This window comes from Andrena cerasifolii, chromosome 3 (assembly GCF_050908995.1).
Source record: "Andrena cerasifolii isolate SP2316 chromosome 3, iyAndCera1_principal, whole genome shotgun sequence".
In the NCBI taxonomy this organism is placed as follows: Eukaryota; Metazoa; Arthropoda; class Insecta; order Hymenoptera; family Andrenidae; genus Andrena; species Andrena cerasifolii.
Window position 1 is genome coordinate 904,896 of NC_135120.1, and position 19,135 is coordinate 924,030.

The 19,135-nt window shown below is 41.1% G+C and overlaps 1 protein-coding gene and 1 long non-coding RNA gene across 3 annotated transcripts in view; one reads left to right on the forward strand and one right to left on the reverse strand.

Moving 5' to 3' along the window:
* The window catches only part of LOC143367054 (dnaJ homolog subfamily C member 5), a 357,446-nt gene that overhangs the window by 188,416 nt on the left and 149,895 nt on the right, over positions 1-19,135 (reverse strand). The gene's annotated exons all lie outside the window — the stretch shown is intronic.
* LOC143367113 (uncharacterized) overlaps positions 5,329-19,135 on the forward strand; it is a 142,401-nt gene continuing 128,594 nt past the window's right edge. Inside the window, exon 1 of the long non-coding RNA XR_013084977.1 lies at positions 5,329-5,541. This is a non-coding gene — a long non-coding RNA (uncharacterized LOC143367113). The remainder of the gene's footprint in view (positions 5,542-19,135) is intronic.

Consider the following 19,135-nt stretch of genomic DNA (forward strand, 5'->3'; position numbering starts at 1 on the left):
CCTGGGACAAGCTATGCACTGGGCGCATCCGTCGATGACCAAGATCGGTTCAGTGACACAGGTTTTCAAGCTGCTGGTGAATTTCCGAAAGGGTGAGTTTTCGTTACTTTATTGGTGGTTATTATTTTTTAAATTTAACGCAGACTATGGCTAATATTCAGGGAGAATTCTCCAAATTTCCGTACATAAATTTTTCTTCGGGATTTTTAAACAGTCTTATTCATTATCAGCAACAGTGTTGACCGTTATTGAATTAGGGATATTTATTACAATAACACACTATGATCACTTTTCGCTCATTTCCTTCTTACATTAGATTTTCGTCTGTACGATATTAAGAAAAGGAATTTTGCGTATTCCTTATCCTCTCGCTTCAAATAATTATTATTTTCGATTCTGCTTTAAAAAAAAAAACTGTATTCGTTTTTTTTTTTACATTTCAGATGATTTTCCTCGACTTATACTTTATTCATTATTGTATAGAAAATTTCGATTTTGTATGTTACGTCTTTTTCATTTGTTATTTTGCGTGGTTTCCTTCGATGCATGCCGATTTGCCTGTTCGTAGTACAGACGCAGGCGCCTACCGCGTAGCCAACGCTACTGCGGGAGCTCAAGCGGAAGGCTCGCGCTCTGATTGGTCGGGGTATTTTGTTAATATCTCGTTAACGATGCTTCGAACAATATTTTCGCTAAGAAAAAAGTTGTGTCTGTTCGGAAGTTCCACGTTGTAAATATTTTCAGTAGCATAACTTGTATATATGTTTGCTCTAGTCTTAAGGATTGTATATATGTGAATCTACGGATTCCGTGATTCGGGTGGACCGAGTAGCTTAGGTCGCGGGATCGACGAGGGAGGCGGCCGAGCCCGACCGAAGGCTCGCGAATTCCGGCCCGTTCGAGAAGAATCGGCGAAGCGTGCCGTCGTCTTCAGTGAAGTCGCATTTTGTCTTGACCACGTGCTAACGTGCCTTTTACGAGAACGTGCTCGCTCTCGATCGTGTGTTCGCGAGTCGAGTTGTGAACATTCATTAAAACTCTTTGTTCGACTCTCGTCTGCCCGACAGTCGTAACCGTGCGATCCGTGTCGATCAAACGCTGTGTTACGGTTAACATCGAAATCAATTAATACTTGTTCCATGCATGGGCTGGAAGCCATTAAACGTGTTTGAATCGTCCTACAAACCAAGGGGCGATCCCATTTACTTTCCTTCATTGCGCACCGAAAGCAGTTTTAAACAAGTTTTGAAATCTTTTCGCTCAGTTTCAAATCATCCCCTGAGTCACCCAAGGAACTCCACCGTTTTTGGGACATCCTGTATCGCTCTGTATATATATATCATAGATCGTTCCGTGTTTAAAATCGTGTGTAGTGTATCGTGTTTTGTTCGTGAAGTATACCCGTAGAGTGTTCGTCCATTATCAACGACACCCACGTGGCTAATAAACGTGCTGTCCAATGACACCATCCTGGAAAGCGTGCATTACTTCTCTGGCCTTACCACATCGATCCATACAGCCTCCCAAGGCATCCGTTTATACACATACTCCACCCATCATCGGTGAAAAACGAGATTGTAGAATTCACAATAATTAAAATTATAACACCAATCTATTCGCGGTTAGCATCTATGCTACACATGACAACCACCGGCTAGTCATAGAAGAATTAAATCGTCTCTTTGACAAACTCGGTCTCCACAAAAACGAAAACTACTATACAATCGCTAGCGACCTGAACGCTCGCCCCAAATCGTGGGTCGAATTAGCCAACAATCAGCGGGGCAGATACCTACAACAGTGGGATGTCAGTCATGTCCTCCGATACAGACTAGGCATTATAAATCCCGTAGCGCCAAATTTCAAGCCAGCTAGCCATTACTCTTACATTCGATCTAAATTTCAATAACGTCATCCACAGCAATACCTGGGCGCGCTATCACCGCTACAATTACAAATCCACCAAATGGGAGAGCTTCACCAAAACCTAACTGCAACCTAAACCTGACAGGAATCGAAGAGGGCCACTAGGTGAATGAGGATACTATACTAGCTTCTATCGTAAAGTCTGTACCCGTAATTAAACCTAACGACAGTGTTGCCAAATTTTCTAACCGAAAAATCATTTCCTTACAAAAACCCAGAAGATGCATCGTATCTCTGCTGCACGGTCTCCACACTGCGGGCCTACCAAACAATCTACCAGTATCAAAAAACTGTCAAAAATTATGCACAAAAACTTTAACTACACTGTTCATTCTGAATTCAATAAATCAGTTGAAAATTTTTGGAATAATCAATTAAAAATCACAGATCCGATCATCCCCATGCTAATGGTTAACTCTTGAATTGTGACACTTCGCCAACTTCACCTTCAAGTGGTACCTCCTCTCGGAAAACTCCAACATCGTGTAACAATGTCGGTGACTTGATTAGATTGGATATCACGAAATTAAAGGTTGATCTCGTCGCCAAGCTAAAGGGATTCTTCTCGTCCCACATTGAGAAACTGGAATCGATCATCAACCACTTATCTGATAGAGTGCCGCAACTCAAAACAGAATTGAGCGAATCTTCAGCTTCCACTGCACATAATTCAGATTTTGAGGATATTTTGTCTGATGATGAAAGAAAGAGAGAATAGATCCAGGAATATCATTATTTTCTTCTCGGGATTCATCGTTCGACACTGACTCCGTGAAGGAAATCCTAACACAGATTCAACCAGCTGGGTTGTCGGTGTTAAAGTCTGGTGAGACTTGGCAGAAAGATCCCGAATAAACACAGTCCTGTTCGTGTTACTCTTCCTTCTCAATCTCATGTCCTGTTAGTTCTAAGAAACAAGAGGAAGTACACTGACCCTGCTTCTATCCGTGAGAATCTTACTCGTAGGCAAAGAAATCACTTGCGCGACGGAAGAACTGAGTCAAACAAACTCATCGCCGCCGGATTCTCCGATAAAATTATCAGATACGTCAATGGTGTGCCAAAAATTGTCAACTGCGTGAAATAAAAAAGCTAATACGAAACCCTTTGGTGTATTTTCAAAATATGCGCGGCCTCAGGACAAAATTAGCTGAAGACTATAGAGAGAATGGTAGACCGTTATATCAAGGACACCTTTCTCGAAAGGAGCCCACTACACCGCTTTCAGCATGCGTTCAGGTCGGGACATTCCGTGGAGGTGGTGGTCCATCACTTTGTACGAAAAGTGGAGATCACGAAGAAAGATAGGATGGTGACATAGAGGGGGCCTTTCACAGGACCCAATAACGCCAGTGGACATACGCAGCAGTGGCCAGTGCAAACTGGAATAGGTGTATCGAGATCTGATCGGACAGCAAGGCGGCTATCAAGGCGCTGAGCAGTAGGACAATATATAAAACACGATTTCACGTGCTCAAATAATATTTTCTGATGTCCAACAATGAAAGATACAAAATTTTATGAAAAGATTCGGAAGTCGCCAAACTTGGTAAAAAATTAAAAACTTTGACCCCGATGCGCGAGGGTCAAATATTGACCGATTTCAAATTTTTTTTTTGCCTCACATTTGTCTTCCCCAACGGCAACTTTTCCGCACTAGTGCGAGTTTCGAAAGTTTGGGTTTTTCGGCCCACCCTGCTGAGCAGGTACGTGTACGTCTCGAAACTGGGACTGGCATGCAAGAACATGCGGAATGAGCTGGAAAGAAGAGGTACAAAAATCTGTATCTACTGGGTGCCAGGGCACGAGGGGATCGCGGGAAACGAGAAGGCGGACCAACTCGCGAAGGAGGGGGCGAGCAGCTCCTCCCACCCCCCACCCCCGGTGAAAACAACGAGATCCCAAGAAGAGGACGTGGCGCCCAAAGCAGAGACACGAACAAGAAGCGGAGATGGTGGACAGTAGGGCAGCGAAAGAACTTATGGGTACGCAGATGAGAAAGAGCAAAGCAAGGGATATAATAGACATGGAGATAGACAAGGCAAGAGGCGTGGTAGGCATCTTGTACAGACACGCGCCACTGAATGCCCACTTGCACTCAATCGGAGTAAGCGAATTGAATATGCGCTTGCTTTGCGAGGAAGCAAGGGAGGACACTATGCACGTTCTGTTCGAGTGTTCCAGGACAACGGAACTAAGGAAAGGGTGTTGTCAAAAAGGAGGAATAAGGGAAATATGTGTGGCGGAATTCCTGGAGGTGGTGAACCGATGGAAAGGCATTTAAGGTTCACCTCCGGAAGGGGAGGGCCTATACGCCGGCTTCCTCGCATGGTCAATATCTCGGAAGTAGAAGGCTGGAGCCACGATCCGAATGGGCGGAACACCCCTCGGTACGGTCCACCGGAGGGGGCGGCAGCAGATGCCCCCTTCCAAACTCATTTTAAACACAGAAGGAGGAGGTTCGGGGGGTAATTCAGACGGTGGCACGAAGCACGACAACCGAGCCGGGACAACACGATAAGGCCTTCGGGCGAGAGATATGAGGCTATTACTCTCCGTGGGCTCCGCTGGTGCAGGGGCTACGGGAAGGAGGGGACAACAAGTAAGCAAGGAGGCTGGTAGATGGCGCTTCAAGCGTCGAGTTGTAGGGAGCATGTTCTCTCTATCTCTCTCGTGCCGATGTCCGTCGTCCGCCGACGACTCACGAGGATCGACGGTGTGAGCTCGGGCGATCTTGCCTGGGAATAGGCAAGCGGCGGGGACTCGACTACGTACGCTCAGACGAGCGAGTCATATACATATACGGGCGAGCGAAGAGTTCTGGGTACGCCACGCCGTGTGCGTGCAGTATTATACGCGCAATAAACACACATTTTCGTATGTTCAATAAAGTGTCTTATTTACCCGTGACGACGTACAATTACAGCAGAGTAGGGCTGCTATCTATGCATATGGTGCAGTAAGAACAGTTATTCTCATAACCATCATCCCCACAGAGTGATACCGGCGCACCGGCTTTTACACACCTCAATGCGGAGGAACCGTGTTTCGCTACCAGATCTCCACGAATATTACCTAACCAGACTTGATCTAACCCAGGTCGGGGGGTTGAGATGGGAGGATGTCGCCCCGGGGTCTTGACCGCGAGGACTCTTATCTCAGTTGCCTAATTAAAACAGCAGTAGGTCAGTGGAAGGAACGGGGAAAACAATGGGACGGATTTGCTTGTGTGAAGTGAAGGCACAAAAGGGGGGAATGCCAGGGAATCGAGTCAGGGGCATAGGGGAGGAAGATGGGACTAGGAAGGAGGAATAGCTAGCCTTACGCATCCCCCACAAGCCGAAGGCAAATACGCGCGTGCTCGCGTAACCCGGGAGCTTAAAGGCAGGGTCCCACTAGTGCAGGCTTGGGAATTAAGTGATCTTTTCGGCCGAGTTTCAGAGGCGACGCCTCCTTTCTCCCGCCGCGCGTCTTGGCCCCCGCGGCGGCCCAGAAGCCTCGAGCGCCTCAGGCCCGTGCCGTATGAACCGCGCGTGGCGCATTGGGGCGACACCCGTATCAATAGGTTTCCACATCACCCATGGGGTACTATTATCGATGCGTTTTTTTTTGTCAGTGGTATCCCCTGTAGGCATATTCCACTGTGCCGCGTGATAAAAAATAGAGTGGAAAAGCGCGTTTTATTATCAAAATTTTAAACATGTTTGGAAAAACTAGATTTTCGCGCACGTTTCGACGTGCTGGGTAAATCTAAATTTTAGATAAAACGCGCTTTTCCAATCTATTTTTTATCACGCGGCACAGTGGAATAGGCCTACAGGGGATACCACTGACAAAAAAACGCATCGATAATAGTACTCCATGGGTGATGTGGAAATCTATTGATACGGGTGTCGCTCGAGGCTTCTGGGCCGTCACGGGGGCCAAGACGGGCGGCGAGAGAAAGGAGGCGTCGCCTCTGAAACTCGGCCGAAAAGATCACTTAATTCCCAAGCCTGCACTAGTGCAACAGCGCGCCGCGCACGACGTTTTCGTCCACTTGAAAGGGTCTAATTTTGTAGGCGATGTGCACGAAATGAGCCGACGCTTTGCCACGCACGCGCGCGGATGTTTGGCGCGCACGTCGAAGACAGTGGAAATAAGTACTAGCCTCCTTTTCTACATCTTGCTTTCTTCATCTAAAGGTAGGATCTCCAAGACGCGATCCGCCGCGGCCAAATCCTAAGCACTCCTCTTATGGAGAAGCATGCAACCGTTTTCCTAGACGCGTTTTTCGACCGCTGTGTCAACGCGTCTGCCTCAGCAGCTACCTAAGCTACTCGAGACGCAACACAATGCGATGAGTGTCTGTTTCCCGCCATTATGGCGAAATCTCCTAGCTTGCGACTCGCCACCGGTGGCCAAAACTTGACTCCTCCAGAAGCAGTCTAGCCGCGGCTGCCCCGCGATCCATCACCACAGTGGGACAGAATCCTAAGAAATAGGGAAACAAGTCGAAATCCAAAAGTTATGGGATTATGTTTTTCTTATGTATTTCTTGTAAACTAATAATATAAGCTCCTAAAAAAGGGAAAATTATCATGGCGGCTACTTCTGATTTTGAATTTCGGTAATATAAAAGAGAAAAATTGTATGGGAACCAAATGAGTAGTATCGTCTCCGATAAGTAATAGCAAATAATTAGTTACATATAGTTTTTTTTCGTAAGAAACCCATAGAAAAAATATCAGCAGTTGTTGGCTTTTAAGTTACCTTCCGAGAACTTACAAGGAAATTTCTTTTTTGTTTTTTAATCATATATTTGTCCTTGCAACTACGGAAACAAGATTTGGCAATATTTGCCAATCATGGAGTAATCACGTGAATTCTATGTCGCACAGTGGGGCAGAATCCCCCAGAAATAGAGGAAAAATGCAACATCCCATTTTTAGCACTGAAAATGACGAACATTATGAAGGAAGTTCATAAAGGTAGAATTACCATACAACTCATACGAAGATTCGACGTTATTTAAAAAAATAACGTCAATAATTCCAATAAAACTAAAAGAATTTGATAAATATACATACTATGGAAAGTGTAGAAATATACAGGGTGTCCCACTAAGGAGTGGACAGCGCGATATCTCTTAAAGTATTGTCGATAAAAATATAAAAAAAATAGGGAATTGCATGGTTCGAGGTGGCCCATTTATTAGCGCGAACGAATTTTGTTTTCGATTATTATTTTAAAAGATACGAAGGTCAAGTTCGGTTTTTCAAATGGAACTATTTTTTTTGAAGACCTGAGTTGATAGTGCGTTCCAAGACAAATTCAATAAGCTTTAATGTATACACTTTATTTCCACTGGTTTTTAAGATATTGCGCTTGCAAATTTACTGATTTTCACTGCAAGAAACCCCTCTGGAATGGCAAAAACCGGGGGCGGTCTTACTGGCGCCACGGGTGGCACTGCCTGTTGAAATGGATACTTACCTGCCAAAGGTCTACGCCAGAAATGGCAGGCCCAAAGGCTGGACAATTCTTTTCCGTCAGAAATGCTACTTAGGTAGGTATCGTTACTTTTATTTCGCACTTGCTTCTACGCTCGGATGGCCGGTTCTTTTGGGAGGGATGCAAGTTGGATTGGTTAGGTTAGGAGGAGTGAAAGTTGCTAGACTAAATTTCAACCATAGGGAGCAGATTGTATCAGAACCAATCCAACTTGCATCCCTCCCAAAAGAACCGGCCATCCGAGCGTAGAAGCAAGTGCGAAATAAAAGTAACGATGCGCTTCTCGACACCGCAGATGTACCTGCCTAAGTAGCATTTCTCACGGAAAAGAATTGTCCAGCCTTTGGGCCTGCCATTTCTGGCGTAGACCTTTGGCAGGTAAGTATCCATTTCAACAGGCAGTGCCACCCGTGGCGTCAGTAAGACCGCGCCTGGTTTTTGCCATTTCAGAGGGGTTTCTTGCTGTGAAAATCAGTAAATTTGCAAGCGCAATATCTTAAAAACCAGTGGAAATAAAGTGTATACATTAAAGCTTATTGAATTTGTCTTGGAACGCACTATCAACTCAGGTCTTCAAAAAAAATAGTTCCATTTGAAAAACCGAACTTGACCATCGTATCTTTTAAAATAATAATCGGAAACAAAATTCGTTCGCGCTAATAAATGGGCCCCCTCGAACCATGCAATTCCCTATTTTTTTTATATTTTTATCGACAATACTTTAAGAGATATCGCGCTGTCCACTCCTTAGTGGGACACCCTGTATATATATATATATATATATATATATATATATATATATATATATATATATATATATATATATATAGAGAGAGAGAGAGAGAGAGAGAGAGAGAGAGAGAGAGAGAGAGAGAGAGAGAGAGAGAGAGAGAGGAACATATAAAATGCACAGCACCAATAGCCCAAGCAATTGACATCTTGCAAAGAGAGAAAGATATTTTTTGTGGAACGCTTGCCCCATGTTTATTCTCATTGCGAAGGAAATTACGTATATTAGAATTAAATGACTGGGAATTTTGTGCTCCAGTAAGTGCCTCGCTACTAACAAGTATTAACAAACGATTCAATCATATATTCACTTTCTCTACGGAAGAATCGAAATGTGCGGCAACAGCTGCCACGAACCATCCAAAATTTAAAAATCGGTGGTTTGCGTGTGTAGAGGATGAGTACACGACTATTCTAATGAATAGTTTAGAGACTGCAGTAGTCAAAGAAATGAAGAAGGACAACGTTCCTATTGCAGCACAAATACTGTCATCAGTATCAACGTCGTCCGACGATTTTTTTTATTTCGGGGAGGACACTGAGGCGGAAGAAGGGACAGATTATTCCTCGGAAGCTTCATTAGAGGTTGGTTAATTTCTTTCACCTTAATAAATTAATAGTTTAAAAGGATAATATGAAATTCTAATTTTTCTTTTTCAAATTTTTCAGTGTTGGAAAAATATCCTCATTTGCAAACTATCTTCTATAAATATAACACTCCAGTCCCGTCTTCTGCACCCCTGGAAAGATTATTATCTTATGCCACAATGGCAAATTCACCGAAGAGGAATAGGACTTCGGACCAACTCTTCGGAAGAAGAGTAGTTTTGAAAGGGAACTATCAGTATATGGAGATATGAAAATCATAATTGAAAATGCATAAGTGAGTAACGAATAAATGGAATTTATGAAAATATAGTACATAAATAATATATAGTATATAACAGATTGAAATTCACACAAACAGAAGGTTAATACGGCCGGGCACAAGGATGGGATGGTGGAACTGAACGGGACGACACCGACGCAGCCGCGGCCGCGGCGGGTGTAGCAAGCGGCCAGGAGGGCGGTGCAATGAGGTAGCAAGGCGATCCTCCGATCCAGAGGTGTAGAATCACCCCTAAAAGCACTAACCATTACATTTTATACACCATGTGCAAATTATTTCTACAAATAAGTACAAATTATTTATACAAAAAAGTACAAATTATTTATACGAATAAGTACAAATTATTTATACGAATAAGTACAAATTATATTACAAACTAAAATTATCATGTTATTTCACGAACAAATACTGTTTTAAACATTATTGACAAGTAAACTGAATTACATTATTAATAACATTATTCCCTCATTATACCAATACAATTACAATTACAATTACAATTACAATTACAATTACAATCTAATTTTAATTTTTATGAATGATTAACAATAATGTAAGTCACACGATATCTTACTGATCTGTGTTTAGTGACCTTCCTATTATTTTTGGTATTCCGACCAATGGCATTTTTTTTTTAAACGGCGAAACACGTCACTTAGCAAACTAAGAATTTATTTCAGAGGTTAGAATCATGACAACGATTCGCAACGCCTTGATCACAAAAACGTTGGTAAAAAAGTGCTTTATTTCAACTTAAAAAAAGCTAATTGTATCATTAATTCAACAGTAATTACAAGCAATTAAAAATGGACAAAATATTACTGGAAACATGATGAAAATAATAAATTGTCTTTATCTTAAATAGCATGAGCGTTCTGTATTTATTACTTTCTGCCCGGCGTTGGATACGACCTAAACTATTAGCTAGTGGAGAGGGAATATCGTTTTTATTTATTAAAACGCCGTAATCATGGCGTTTGCGATTACCCCGCGTTCGTGTTTACCCCACTCTCCACTACATATTACAACCTGGCAACGTCGGATCAAGATGGCACAGGTATTCGAAGCCAGGGAATAAAAATAACGAATAAAGATAACATGTAATTTTATCCCTTCTGAAAATCTTGTTACGAATAAAAACGTCGAATAAATCATCTTGCTACATCGAGCTTAGAATAACCTATAAGGGTTAAGAAGGAACTCGTTCAATTGAAATCTCACACATAAACTTCCGTAGCCAAATTCTGACGGATACAACCGTAAGATACATGATGGCGCTGCCTTCGACTGTCGAATAATGGTGAAAGATAAGCTGAAACCTCTCGGCTACAATGTCACGGATAATGCCTCTCGAATAACTTCTCGCCGCTATAGAGGCGTCGAATACGGATACGCGTAACGTCGAGCTTCGAATAAACTATAGGTGACAAATGAATTCCCAGATATAAAATCTCACAGATAAACTATGTTGAATATATTTTTCAGAAAACAAGTACGAATAAAGGATAACCGAAAGTTATTTATCCTTAAAACTTTTAGATAAAATTTTGCCCATCTCTAGAACTACTGGGTCATTTCGTGCTCGGCTCTGATGAGAACGCTGCTGCGTCAGCATCGTCTTATCCTTATCGCGTGACGGCAGTATGTCGAGGCGACGATGCTCCAAAGAAAGGAGTTCTTCTTTTATAACATTATTATTAACTACTAGGCCGGAGTACGCTCAACTAGGAATTTCCCATAACGTTAGGCGTTGTTGATGCATACCCCGCCTAAAAAAATAAAATTCAAAATTTTAAAAAAGTCCTCTAAAAAGAGTGAAATAATAAATAATAATATCTGGATAATGTGGTTACACTGGAACTTCTCATGATATATTTTTATCGATATATAATTAATCTATACTTATTCAAAAAATGTAACACATTATATCTTATACGTTCGGTTAGATATTTGTCTTCAACAAAAATATTAATTAATTAACAGCCGTCGTGCGTGGCCTATCCCCTTACCTAGTCCTTAGGGGAGACCGGGGCTGATTGGCCCCAGGTTGATTAATTGTTAATAACTTTCCACCGACGTGTGCTCTACCGCGGAGCGATTTTCTGTAGAAACAAGTCGCTTCTACTATGTCATTCATTTGTTTCCGAAACCGCCATTACGCGTTGTTTGGCAATTACCAGCGTTTATCGAAAAATTGGCTATGTAAGTAAATATGTGTGCTTAAAGATTTTATGTTTCCACGCTCCATATAGTTACAGTAGAATAAAAGTGAAGGGACTCTTTTAAAGTTTGTTTATTAAACGACCTATTGGGACTGCGTTTTTCATTTGACATAAATAATTAAAGGTTATATAGAGTATTGAAGTCAAAATGATCGTTCGGGGCTGGTTGACTAATAACGTCCGGGATTACATGACTAACCAACCCCAGTGATATTAGTTTATTACGAACTTTTCGTTACTAAAGGTTAGTTAATAACTTATTTCACAGAACAATGGGGACATATCAAAGAAAATCAAATAGAGGTTCAACTTCAAAAAAACTTATAGAACAAGCATGTCGTGAAGTAATTCTTGAAAAGAAAAGCATTCATGCAGCTGCTGTGGAACATAATATACCATATAAAACACTGTATAGATATGTAACTAAAATGCAAAGTAAAACTGAACAAAATCCAAGCATCCCAAGGTCAGAGAAAGTTTTGGACAGAGTTGGATACCAGAGAAACAGGCAAATTTTTACCGATGAAAAAGCAAAAGCTGTAGCCGATTATATAAAAAGAGCTGCTGATATTTATTATGGATTCACCCCCTATGAAACCAGAAAATTTGCGTACGAGTACGCCATGAAGAGCAATAAAGTGGTGCCTGATTCATGGATAATGAAAGAAATTGCTGGAGAAGATTAGTTGGGACATTTTCTTAAACGACATTCTACATTGTCAATTAGATCACCACAAGCTACAAGTCTTTCGAGAGCTACATCTTTAACAAGAACAATGTAGCATTATTTTTAATAATTTAAGAACTGTATATACTCGCTTAAATCTCAGCCCCGGAGAGATATGGAATGTCGATGAGACAGGGATTACGACTGCTCACGTTCGTAATAAAGTAGTTACACGGCGAGGCATGCGACAATTAGGCAAGATAACTTCAACACGGTTGCGGTTGCTGTCTCAGCAGTCGGAAATACAGTTCCACCGTTTAACGGTACAGGGAAAAACAAAGACAACTGTAGAGAAAATAGGGACAAACAAACAAAGAAAATGAAGACACAAGACACTAATTACTCCTCTAATGATGCAGACGATACAATGTGCATTGAATGCACTGAATTCTATTCAAAAAGTATTCCTGGAGAAGAATGGGTACAGTGTATTTTTTGCAAGATACTTTTCTACGAGTGCGAAACTTTCACATCAGATTGTGAAGATAGTAATTAGTTGATAGAAGATGGCGAATGTTTTTATAATACTAGATATAAGATTTTTTGCTACTATAAAGGTTTAAATTTTTATTTATTATTAAAAAGTAATAAATATTTTATAATGAAACAACTCTTGTGACATTGTGCTATTTTATTACCACTCAGATAAGTTGCTAACAATATTTTCTTAACTGATTGCACCTATAGTCAACCTACCCCATACTGTTAGTCTACCAACCCCGACCACGGGGCTGGTTGACCAGCATGTGAGGTATTAGAAAAATACCTTAATAATTTAATCATTAATAATTTAATCAGGTAGCCAAATGTATGCCCTATCAAATATAGTAACCGGTTTAATGATATTTCGCCCATATAATTTATTAAAAATCAAAAACTGAAAAATTGGCCTACCAGCCCCGGTCTCCCCTATCTAAAGTGAGGTCACGCACGACAGCTGTTAATTATTACACATTATCAAAATATTAATGTAAAGAAAGGATACTTTCTTTAATTTAAATTAGCCGCGCTTCATTAGCTCAGCGCGCCCTCTAATCGATATATATCGAGGCTCAACGGGCGAGATCAGAATATACAGGGTGTCCCAAAAATGTCGGAGTTCCTTGAAAGGGGTGACTCAAGGGGTGATTTGAAACAACTTTTTCCTTAGCGAAAATATTGTCCGAAGCTTCGTTAACGAGATATTAACAAAAAAACCCGACCAATCAGAGCGCGCGCCTTCCGCCCGAGCTCCCGTTGTAGCGTTGGCTACGCGGCAGGCGGCTGCGCTTGTACTACGAAGGTATGAACAAGCAAGTCGGCATGCACCGAAGGAAATCGCGGTACACAGTTTTATTTTAAAGCGGAATCTTAAATAATAATTGTTTGAAGTGAGAGGACAAGAAATACGCAAATTTCGTTTTCAAATAAGGCATAAACGAAAAGGTAATGTAACAAAAAATGTGTGATACGTGATCATAATTCGTTATTGAGGTAAAAATCCGTAGTTTAATCACGGCCAACATAACTAAATTTAAAAAATAATATTAGGTGTATGAATAAATTCTTTCAGACTGGATTTACATAATCGGTATAAAGCAACCGAATTTCTATCGCAGTGATATTCGTAAGCTACCAGAAAATTGGCAAAAGCTAATTAACAATAATGGAAATTATTTCGATGATTGAATTGTTTTTATTTTATTTTTTTTTTTAAATCAAACTGTTATTGAACCCTAAAATCGAACAGAATTTATTTCTACACCTAATAATCACTAATAAATTAAATAACAAACACCCCTACGGGCATTCCTTTCCTTCCTTTCCTTCCTTTTCCGAAACCTGTGTCACTAAGTAGGTCACTGTGCCGATCCTGGTCATCGGTGGACGAAAAGATTTATGGTAGGGTTGCGCCCAGTGCTCAGCTGATCGCAGGTATACGACACCACCCGAAGGTAAGGATTACAACGTCAAGTGCGTCCGGGTTAATGTACCGAATATTCACTTCACTGCACGGCCACTAACACTGATCACTTAATTTACTTTTCATGGAACCTGTTGTTCCTACGTTATAAAATGGGGCCGATTACTGTTAGTTGAGCAGTTGCTCGATGTGACCACCCTCAGCGTCTATGCACGCCTTGCAGCATCATTGACTCCGTTGAGAATAATTTTGACGCCAAACGCCGAATCGTATCCTCGCTGGGGGTTTGGATGTGCGAGTATTCCCGTGCAAACGCTCGCACAGTAGAACTTGCGTCCCCGTTGATCCCAGCGTACACCCAGAACATGGCGTAAAATTCTTCAGCGGAGAACATTTCTGGGACGAGATTGCTAGCTGACTGACAGGATTTTTTCCAAGCAACTTCCTCTACCTCCAAGTAGTTTCTCTCGTTCCATTATGAGTTAACTCCCACCAGAACAAGAGGCTTTAGGTAAAAAGAAGCCAGCACATTTTCGAAACACAGATGTGCAACGAACGACCCATCCTACTCTTTCACATAAGTCTGCGTTCCGTCCTTTTACTGCCAATGTACCCGTTGCTTCGAGATAGACAGCAGACACCACGTGTTTCGGTTCGAAAGGGCCCGAAGACAAGAGAAACAGAAAGTCTTCGACTTGCTATAAAGAAGAAAAGGCATACCATTCCTGTTTCCGTTTTCGAATACCCTGAGCTCACGTCAGCTACGAGGCGGAACCAGCTAAGCCATAAATTACCCAAAACAAATCGTTCTCTACCGCCGACTCGCAGGACAATACGGTCATAAACCGCGACCCTGGCGAAATGCTTTGGCCGACCAGCCTGATTAATTTTAAATACGTCTCGCGGAAAGACACAGGAAGAAAGGGGGTAACTCGGTGACTGCGCGTAGTCCCACCTGCTTCGTCCTTCCTTCCAATTAAAGGCAGGTCCCTTATCTCTCGAGTATAAGGACGCGCTCGAATTTCAAAACAAAAGCACGCGTTGACGTATTTCGTGCGAGAAAAGGTGGGCATGAAGTCCGATTGGTCGTAGCCTAAATAAATCTGCCCTGCATCCCTCCCAAACGGCCACTGTTTTGAAGAGGCCTTCTTCACAGCCATGTCTCCTCCACAAGGCCCACCAGTATAAATACGCACTCGAATTTCAAAACAAAAGCACGCGTGCGATTGGTCCTAATCTAACCAATCGGCCCTGCATCCTTCTGAAGCGGCCACTGTCTTGAAGAGGCCCTCTTCACAGAAATATCTCCTCCCCGAAGCCCACCTTCTCTCGCACGGAATACGTCGACGCGTGCTTTTGTTTTGAAATTCAAGCGCGTGTTTATACTGGTAGGCCTTGGGGAGGAAACATGGCTGAGAAGAAGGCCTCTTCAAAACAGTGGCCGTTTGGGAGAGATGCAGGGCAGATTGGTTAGGTTAGAACCAATCGGAATTCATGCCCACCTTTTCTCGCACGGAATACGTTAACGCGTGCTTTTGTTTGGTAATTCTAGCGCGTGCTTATACTCGAGAGATAAGGGATCTGTCTTTAATTTGAAGGAAACACGAAGCAGGCGGGACTACGCGCAGTAAACGAGTTACCCCCATTCTTCCCGTATCTCTCCGCGAGGCGTATTGATGTTGGATATTACTTTTTAATTGCTAGTTCCCAAAAATTAATCAGGCTGGTCGGCCATAGCATTTCGCCAGGGTCACGATTTATTACCATATTGTCCTGCGATTCGGCGGTAGAGAACGATTTATTTTGAGTAATTTATGGCTTAGCTGGTTCCGCCTCGTAGCTGACGTGAACTCAGGTTTTGGAAAACGGAAACAGGATTGGTATGCCTTTTCTTCATTATAGCAACTCGAAGACTTTCTGTTTCTCTTCTCTTCGGGCCCTTTTGAACCGAAACACGTGGTGTCTGCTGTCTATCTCTAAGCAACGGGTACATTAGCAGTAAAAGGACGGAGCGCGGACTTAGGTGAAAGTCTAGGATGGGTCGTTCGTTGCACTTCTGCAAAGCACATGTGTTTCGAAAATGTGCTGGCTTCTTTTTACCTAAAACCTCTTGTTCTGGTGGGAGTTAACTCATAATGGAACGAGAGAAACTACTTGGGGGTAGAGGAAGTTGCTTGGAAAAAATCCTGTCAGTCAGCTAGCAATCTCGTCCCAGAAATGTTCTCTGCTCAAGAGTATTACTCGAGGTTCTGAGTGTACCCCCCGAACAACGGGGACGCAAGTGCTGCAGTGTGAGAATTTGCGCAGGAATACCCACGGCTCCGAACGCCAAGTTCTCATTCATTTCCACAAATTTTTATAACGTAGGAACAACACGTTCCATGAAAAATAAATTAAGTGATCAGTGTTAGTAGGAGTGCAGTGAAGTGAATATTCGGTACATTAACGCGGACGCACTTGACGTTGCGACTCTTAACTTTGGATGGTGTCGTGTACCTGAGATCAGCTGTGCACTCGGCGCAACCCTACCATAAATCTTTTCGTCCACCGATGACCAGGATCGGCACAGTGACCTACTTAGTGACACAGGTTTCGGAAAAGGAAGGAAAGGAAGGAAAGGAATGCCCGTAGGGGTGTGTGTTATTTAATTTATTAGTGATTATTAGGTGTAGAAATAAATTCTGTTCGATTTTAGGGTTCAATAACAGTTTGAATTAAAAAAAATAAAATAAAAACAACTCAATCATCGAAATAATTTCCATTATTGTTAATTATCTTTTGCCATTTTTCTGGTAGCTTACGAATATCACTGCGATAGAAATTCGGTTGCTTTATACCGATTATGTAAATCCAGTCTGAAAGAATTTATTCATACACCTAATATTATTTTTTAAATTTAGTTATGTTAGCCGTGATTAAACTACGGATTTTTACCTCAATAACGAATTATGATCACTTGTCGTACATTTTTTGTTACATTACCTTTTCGTTTATGCCTTATTTGAAAACGAAATTTGCGTATTTCTTGTCCTCTCACTTCAAACAATTATTATGTAAGATTGCGCTTTAAAATAAAATTGTGTAACGCGGTTTCCTTCGGTGCATGCCGACTTGCTTGTTCATACCTTCGTAGTACAAGCGCAGCCGCCTGCCGCGTAGCCAACGCTACAACGAGAGCTCGGGCGGAAGGCGCGCGCTCTGATTGGTCGGGGGTTTTTGTTAATATCTCGTTAACGAAGCTTCGGACAATATTTTCGCTAAGGAAAAAGTTGTTTCAAATCACCCCCTGAGTCACCCCTTTCAAGGAACTCCGACATTTTTGGGACACCCTGTAGAGAGAGAACGTAAGAGAACACGTGTGTAAGATTTAAGTGATGAAATAAAATAAAAATAGATCTAGGAGTAATTGAGGAGAATAGACTTTAATTGTCGTTCCTCTTTCTTTTATGTAATTAATAAACCATTTTGTATATTTGTAAATATTGTATATACATCATAAGTAAATTATAACCTCTTTCTTTTAGAGCAACACATTTTGGTTATTTTCCTGGAAAGTCCTCAATATTATCCTTTGTCTTATATTAATATTTATTATTTCACTCTTTTTAGAGGACTGTGTTTTATTTTTTATTGTTAAGTTTTGCTTATATCGGCGTGTTTTTTTTTTAATTTTTCAATTTTACTTTTAATTTCACTTTTTTACAGGACTGGATTTTACTTTTGTATAATTATATTTTACGTACGTATGCCTCATACGTAGCGACATACGGAAGGGTTTAGGAAGATTCAATTTCTTTAGAATATACAACCTTGTAGTTCTGTTTCTTCGCAGTCTTATTTTGAACATTCCCAAACTTACATCGGTTCGCTACCAATATTTTAAGCGCCCCCTGCCCTAATCTAGCCCTAACCAATACTAACACCGTCAGCTGTGAAACAGTCGACGGCAACGTGAAGATGATTGTGTTAGTAACGTCTGTATAAGCAGATTTCAATGTATAATTATGCCAAGTTTTTTTGCAAATATCAACAACATATGTCAAGATCATTAAAATCGGAGAATCCTCCCCTAAAGTAAACATTTAACAATTTTTAGAATAAGTGCAGATATTTATTTTCTATTTTAATTATATTTTTTTGTGAAAATTCGAAAATCAGTTTTTGGAAATAGTGGAATTCGAAAACCTGTTTTTTCAAAAGTCGGTTTTTGTGTAAAAACCTAGCTTGAAACCTTTCAACTTTAGTTTGACATCAAGATGAAACCTTCTTGTGAAAATGGTCCACTTCACGTTTTCAATACCCTCATAAACATGACTATTGTATGAAAGAAACTAATTCCCTTTAATTCTCGAAGAAATTAAAAAAGTTCAGATGCAAAGATTGTGAAATCAACTTTGCTAATTCCAATTGTATACAAATCAATGCAGTGCTCAGATTTTCAGATTCGGTTTTAAGTAATTAGCGGGCCGTTTGAAGATCATTTGACGATCGAAGATAATAAAAACTTGGTAGAGACTAATTTAAACGAATCAAAGTCAGCAATGGATTAAGAGAGATGCGTTTTTTTTTCTTAAACAACGGCCCGCTAATTACTTAAAACCGAAGCTGAAAATCTGAGCACTGAATTGATTTGTATATAATTGGAATTAGCAAAGTTAATTTCACAAACTTGGCATCTGAACTTTTTTAATTTTTTCGAGAATTAAAGGGAATTGGCTTCTTTCATACAATAGTCATGTTTATGGGGGTATTGAAAACGTGAAGTGAAGCATTTTCACAAGAAGGTTTCATCTTGATGTCAAACTAAAGTTGAAAGGTTTTATAAGATAACAAGGCCAAAATAGCTGTGGGGTCGTAGGGTAGACCAGGGGCGATAGTAACAGGGAGGCGATTGTAACACGTTAAATATCTCAAAACATATTGCTGCGAGCACCCTATGGATGGAATCCAAGGCCTGCTGGTGCTCGCGACAGTGACAGGAAGACGTCGAGAAGAAGGCGGATCGATCGCCTGTCAAGATGTTGACACAACTATTGTTGCATATTTGAAATAGCATTTCAGTTCTTGTTATCGTTCATGTTCCATACTTTTACTGCTACAATAAACTTTCGTTATGGCAAACCCCAAACTTAACAATATGATAGATATTAACACAAATTTTGGATATATGATGAAGAATGACATTT